Here is a 7280-nt window from a genome sequence, read left to right as displayed (position 1 = left end):
ATCATACATGTGGTCTACAGTGCCATCTGATATATGGTTTGCGTTCTTAGCTGGATTCAAATATGTTCCAGAATGTTCTGCTTGGAGAGAAAAATCTGCGTGTTAGGCTTGGCAGGAAAGTTAATTTGACATAACTGTCTCTTGGATAGAAATTGATTAGTTCCCATTAAATAAGCTTTGAAATGATTACAATGTATGAATAATCTTAAAATTTATAGTCTTTAAAATGAAATCTAATCAACTAATTGGTTTTGAACACCAGCCTTATGCAGAACATTATCTATCTATCAAAGTTAAGAACTGATGCTAATTAAAATCAAAAATAGCATGTCAACATCCTGAAAACATTAATGACAATTGGTTAAAATTACATCTTTCTATTTTATGCATATTTGTTGACTTATCTGCTTTTAATTTGCATCCTGAGCAAAAATGTCACTGGGATGAACTGTTTGTTAAAGTTCAGTGATGGGAAGTGCATGTTACTGGTGTGATCTGATCTATGGCCTTTAACCTGATATCGTTGCCTCGGTGACAGAAAGATGAGTAGCTTTATTTCCTCACATGAATGATGCCGCAGCAGAAGCAATGGAAGAGCTCCACAAAAAATAAAACTTAGTTTTATTTCTTAATGGGGGGGGGGGGGGATAAAGGTTGCAACATTTCCTTCACGAACAAGCTATGAGATACTCAGCAAGCTGGGTAGCACTATTAAGGGGAATAAACAGTCGACAATTCTGACTGATTCTCTTCAGGAATGGAAAGGAAGCAGGCAGAAGCCACAATAAGAAAGTGGGGTGGAGGGGAAGGAGTACAGTCGGCCCTCCTTATCCGCGGGTTCTGCATGCACAGATTCAACCAGCCGCAGATTGGGAAAACCCGGAGGTCCACTCTCCAGCACGTTGTTTCAGCATGTACAGACTTTTTTATCTTGTCATTATTCCCTAAACAATACAGTATAACAATTATTTACATAGCATTTACATTGTATTATGTATTATAAGTAATCTAGAGATGATTTAACATATACGGGAAGATGTGCGTAGGTTACTGCAGATCGGGATTGGAAAAAAAACAGAAGTTCTCTAAGTTGGAACAGGTACATCTGGTATTATTTAGCATCAGTTAGTCAAATGTTTGTCTTAGTATATAGTATATATTTTACCTTTCTATGCATATAAAACACTTAAGAATTGCATATATTTCAATAATGAAACCACTGCGTTGCTTAGTAATAACTGTAGTTTTCATCGGGGCAGGGCCTTCACATGCTCCATTATTCTCATTTTATCCCAACTGCAGCCTAACGCTTTTCCAATGACCGATGGTGTTTCACCTCTTTCCGCTGGCTTTATTATTTCCACTTTATTTTCAATCGTGATCGTTTTCCATCAACAGAACAGAAACACTGCGGGCGGTGGGTCCTGAGCTCCACCGGGTCCTAAAGTCCACTGCACTGAGACAGGTTAAATAAGCTCCAGAGCTCTGCCGGGTCCTAAAGTCCACCGACTTGAGCATCCGTGTTTTTTGGTATCCGTGGGGGGTCCCGGAACCAATCCCCCATGGATAAGGAGGGCTGACTGTACAAGCTGGCAGGTGATTGGTGAGACCAGGTGAGGGGGGAGGTGGGTGGATGGGAGAGGGAAGACGAAGTGAGGTGGTGGAAGACTCCAACCTGTTGTTCGGAACATTGATTTCTAACCCCTCCCCTTTCCCCTTTTTATCCATTCCCCATTCTGGTTCCCCTCTCACCCCTTCTATAACTCTTCACCTGCCCATCAGCTCTCTCTGGTGCCCCTCCTCCTTCCCTTTCTTCTATCTTCTCCTGTCAGATTCCTCTTTCTTCCTATTTATCACTCCTAGACCAACAAAGGTTGACGATTAGTGCAAATCCAAAGATAAACAAGTAATAATAATAATTATATAACACTGAGAACACGAGTTGTAGAGTTCTTGAAAGTGAGTCTATATGTTGTGGATTCAGTGTTGTGGTGAGTCAAGATGTCCATGCTGGTTCAGCGGTCTGATGGTTGACGGGTAATAACTGTTGCTAAATCTGGTTGTACGTGATCTAAGGCTCCTGTACCTCCTTTCCCAATGGCAGCAGCAAGAGGAGAGTGCGGCTTGGATGGTGGTGGTCCTTGGTTATGGATGCTGCTTTCTTGTAGTATTGTCCTTGCTGGTGTGCTCAGTGGTGGGGAGATCTTTACCTGTGATGGAATGGGCTGTACTGACTATTTTGTTTGTAGGCTTTTCCATTCTTGGGCACTGGTGTTTCCACACTTGGCCAAGATGAAATCAGTCAGTGCATCTATAGAAGTTTGTCAAAGTTTTTCATGAAATGTCAAATATGTACAAACTTCTCAGAAAGTAGAGGTGCTGCTGTGCCTTCTTTGAAATTGTACTTTTGTGGTGGTCCCAGGGCAGATTCTGTGTATGATAATGCCAAGAATTTAAAGTTACTGACTCTGTCCACCCCCAATCCCTAATGACGACTGTCTCGTGGACCTCAGTTTCTTTTTCTGTAGTCAATAATCAGCTTTTTGACTTTCCTAATGTTGAGTGAGAGGTTGTTGTTGTGGCTCTATTCAACCAGATTTTCACCCTCTCTCCTATATGCTGATTTGTCACCACCTTTGATTCGGCCTACATCAGTACTTATTGTAGAAGCTGAATTACTTTAGAAGTTGTCAGAGCCCCTACACAAGGTCTGTCATTTATCACTGTTCTGTGTGTAAATCTGGGCACTTGTTCTTGCTGAGCAACAAGATGTTGATGGCTCTGCAAAGCTCTTGGATACCTCCAGCACAGCAATTGTGTTCACACTGCCTACAGAGCCAAATATTTCTAGATCCCTGTTCATTAGCTTTCAGCAGCAGACTCGGCTTTTGAGGTGAACAACCATGGTTGACTAGATAGATAGATAGATACTTCAGTGATCCCAAAGGAAATCAGAGTGTCACAGTAACATTTCAAGTTCACAGATATGCAAATATTAGAAGTGAAGTAAGAAAGAATAAATAGTCTAAAACAGTCAGTTTTACCTCAAACACTCTAACATGAGGGGGTTATCACTTCCCCGGCTATAGGTTGACTCATTATAATAGCTGAGGGTAAGGATGACCTCATATAGCGCTCTTTGGAGCAGCACAGATGTCTTAGTCTATTACTAAAAGTGCTTCTCTGTTCAGCCAAGGTGGCATGCAGAGGGTGAGAAACATTATCCAGAATTGCCAGGATTTTCCGTAGGGTCCTTTGTTCTACCACAGCCTCCAGTGTGTCCAGTTTGACTCCTGTAGCAGAGCCAGCCTTTCTAATCAGTTTATTGAGCCAGTTGGCATCACCTGTGTTGATGCCACTGCCCCAGAACACCACCACATAGAAAATTGTACTGGCAACAACAAACTGGTAGAGCATATGAAGGAGAGGCCTATATACTCCAAAGGGCTTCCGTCTCTTCAGGAAGAAGAGGTGACTCTGGCCCTTCTTGTACACAGCCTTTGTGTTGGTGCTCCACTCAAGTCTGTCATCCAGGTGCATCCCCAGGTACTTGTAAGTCCTCACCACATCCATGTCCTTATCATCAATAGTAACAGGGAGCAGTGCAGGCTTAATCTTCCTAAAGTCCATTTCCATCTCCTTTGTCTTACTGATGTTGAGCTGCATATGATTCAGCTTGCATCATTTGACAAAGTCATCCCATGTATTTATCCTCCCATCTTCTCTATATACACCTCCTGAGTCATCAGAGAATTTCTGCAGATGACATGACAGTGTTGTATCTAAAGTCTGAGGTACACAGGGTAAACAGGAAGGGAGCCAATACAGTCCCCTGTGGGGCCCCAGCACTGCTTATAGCCATGTCTGACACACAGCTCTGAAGCCAGTCAAACTGTGGTCTGCCAGTCAGGTAGCCCATTGTCCAGGATACAATGGATGTGCCAACCTACATTGAACAGAGCTTTTCCCCCAGCGATGAGGGCTGTATGCTATTGAAGACACTTAAGAAATTTAAAAAACCTGATCGTCACAGTGCTGCCTTGTTTACCCAAATGGGAGTCAGCTCTGTTCAGCAGGGAGATGACAGCATCGTCAACTCCACTGTGCTCCCGGTAGGCAAACTGCCGGGATCGAGGGCTGATCTGACCAGGGGTCGGAGGTGAGCCAGGACCAGCCTTTCTAGGATCTTCAAGGTGTGTGAGGTCAGGGCCACTGGACAGTGGCAATTCAAGACTTTCTCTTGGCCCTTCTCGGGTACTGGGACCACACGTGATGTTTTCCACACAGTCGGGACCCTTTCCAGGCTGAGAATCAGATTGAAAGTATGCTAGAGAACTCCACACGGCTGCTCGGCACACTCCTTCAGGACCCTGGGGTTCACACCATCCTGTCCCAATGCTTTGCCGTGTCTGAGTTTCCCCAGAGCCCTTCCCGCCTGCTCAGTAGTGAAGGTGAGTCCATGATGACTGGGGATTCAGTGGAAAGCAGAGGCTGGGGGAGGTGAAGACGATAGCAGTTGGTATCTGGAGGTGTGGATGGTAGGTGCAGGGCAAGGAGGGGATGTAACTTTTATTGTTCATCCACGTGTTGAACTGGAAGGGAGAGGAGGGAGGAGGGGAGTCTTTGGTACTGAGGCACTGGTGTGCTGAGGGGTGTGTGAACAGATCAAACCCATTGAAGTGTTAGTTGAACTCGTTAGCCCATTCACGGCTGCATTCTGAGGCTCTACAGCTAAGCTGATTGAAGCCAGTGATGTTCTCCTGCCTCTCCTGTATTCCTCTTTAGCCACCTTGATCTTCTTCCTTTTGCTCCTCTGCACATGATTCAATCCCTCTCTGCCTCCTGATCTAAAGACTCTCTTTTTGTAGTTGAGAAGAGCCTTTAGATCACTGGTGACTCATAGTCTGTTGTTATGGAAGCAGTGAACAGTTCTTGATGGTATTACAGTGTCCACACAGAAGTTGATGCAATCAGTACTGTCCGTTAATAGTGCAGATATTGTACCAGATATGAGATGTGGGTACAAGAGGACTGAAATTGAACTGAGAACAAATATTCAGATCATTTTGCTGGTAGGCTTTTGCTGAAGTATATCATGATGATTTTCTTATTAGTACAATTTGTTTTTTTACTTATTTCTTCTCAAATCAATTTTATTTTTATTAATTTAACCCACATACAATATAAACTCAGCTAGCAATTTAATTAAGGCATGAACAATATATTTTTCTCCAGTAATTATAGGCAATAATTGCTGCTCTGTCTCTGCTTCTGTCAGAGATGAAACTTTTAATTATACCCACAGATTAGATCAGATATGAAGTATCCTATATAGGTAAAATTAATTATAAATGTCCCTCTATTCCTTTTCCTTGACACCAGCATTATCACATTCATATTGTGCAGATTCATGTTAACCATCAGTTTTTCAAACATGTACTATTGAAGAAGGTTTTGCTTTTACATGCTTTTTTATATAAATTTATTGACACAGATTGGATTGGATCGGAAAATCTGTCCATTATTAATTAAGAAAAAATCCAAAGAGACTGTGCATCTTAATCTTAAAATTTCAGTTCAACCATCAGTAGCTTTCACATTATTGGATTCTTCTTGTAATCAAAGTTCTTTAAGTCCAAATTCCAATCTGAATTTTGTTGGAGAACTTGGATAACGTATCTCATCTTCGACAGGAATGGAACTAGCCTTCAGAGTGAATGGAGCATCAGAGTTTCACATTGAAAATGTGTATGTGTACTGCTGAGGTCCTCCAGCATTTTGTGTGTGCTACTCTGGATTTCCAGCATCTGCAGAATCTCTTGTGCCTACAGATTCAGAGCCGTAGTATGCAAATAATGCACGCACTTACAAACACTTAGAAGCTGAGTTCCTAGGCATCGTCAATGCTTTCATAGATTGAACCAGTATTTACAGGTCTCAGTGGTGGGGAAGATGTTTGAAATGATAACTAAGGTGAAAGTTAACAGTCGCTTGAATGTTTGAATTGATTAAACACTGGCAACATGGACTTATTAAAGACAAATAATTTCTTACCAATTGTTATATATTTTTTTGAAAAAAATAAGGAAGTGGGCGATACAAGTGGTGTGGTATACATAAATTTTAAAAAAAGGCATTTGATAATATGCCACAGAAAATCTTGACGTCAAGAATGGAGTCCGTGGAATTAATAAAAGCTGTAGCAAATTGACTAAATAACAGGAAACAGAGCATTAAGTTTTTTTTTGGATTGAAGAGAATTGGTACTAAGCCAATTGCCTTTTCTTGAAATATGTTAATGATTTGGGATTGCGTTGTTAGGGCACAATTTCCAAATTTGCGGATGATACAAAACCCAGACCCTGGAATTACAATGAACTATGAGAAGGTTGGCAGCAGACGTTTAGAAGGGATGGCGAGATGATGGAATGAACAGGTTTGTGGCAGGCAAAGTGTAATGCAGAAAAATATTTTGGCAAGTGGGAGGAACAATCAAAAGGAGCATTGTTATAGGAGGACTAGAACGAAGAGATCTAGGGGTAAATATGCATTGACTGTTGAAACAACAATGAACAAGCTTCTATAGATGTGCAGTGGAGAGTACAGTATATTGACTAGCTACATATGGAAACACCAATGTCTTTGAATGGAAAATCCTACAAAACATAGGACATTCAGCCCCGAGTATCAAAGGTAAAGCCCTCCCAACCAGTTTGGTTCTCACTTTGAAGGACTCTTTATCTCACGTTCTCATTATTTCTTGCCATTTACTTATATTATGGCATACAGAGTGCATTGCTAAAAAGAATGAACCGATGCACTGTGGGAGGCTTAATATAGAAACACTGTGTACAAGTAGAGTGTGATTCTGAAAAGTGTCCACACCCACATACATCTTTAAGACAGTGGACAAAGTTGATGAGGTGATGCAGGGAAGCCGATGAGTTATTTGGCTCTATAAACCGAGAATAGCAGGCAAAAACCGTATGAATTTCTGGTTTATCTGCAGTTGCAGTAATGATGACCATTCTGAGTTTTTTCTTCAGGAAATAAATGTAAAGATTTGTAAAGATGAACCTGTATTACCAGGGATGAGGGATTTCTGTTATGAGACAGATTTGGGCGAACAGTTTGGGGTGGGGTGGGCAGTGGATTGGAAAAGCTGGAAGTGTTCTCAAAATAAAGAAGATTAGAAGGTTATCTATTGTAAGTCTTTTGTTAGACGACAAGTGGTTCTAATAGACTGAATGGTAAGAACCCATTTTCCCTGTCAGCAACAA

This window comes from Hemitrygon akajei, chromosome 2 (assembly GCF_048418815.1).
Source record: "Hemitrygon akajei chromosome 2, sHemAka1.3, whole genome shotgun sequence".
Lineage (NCBI taxonomy): Eukaryota > Metazoa > Chordata > Chondrichthyes > Myliobatiformes > Dasyatidae > Hemitrygon > Hemitrygon akajei.
Note: the sequence above shows the minus strand (reverse complement) of the source record.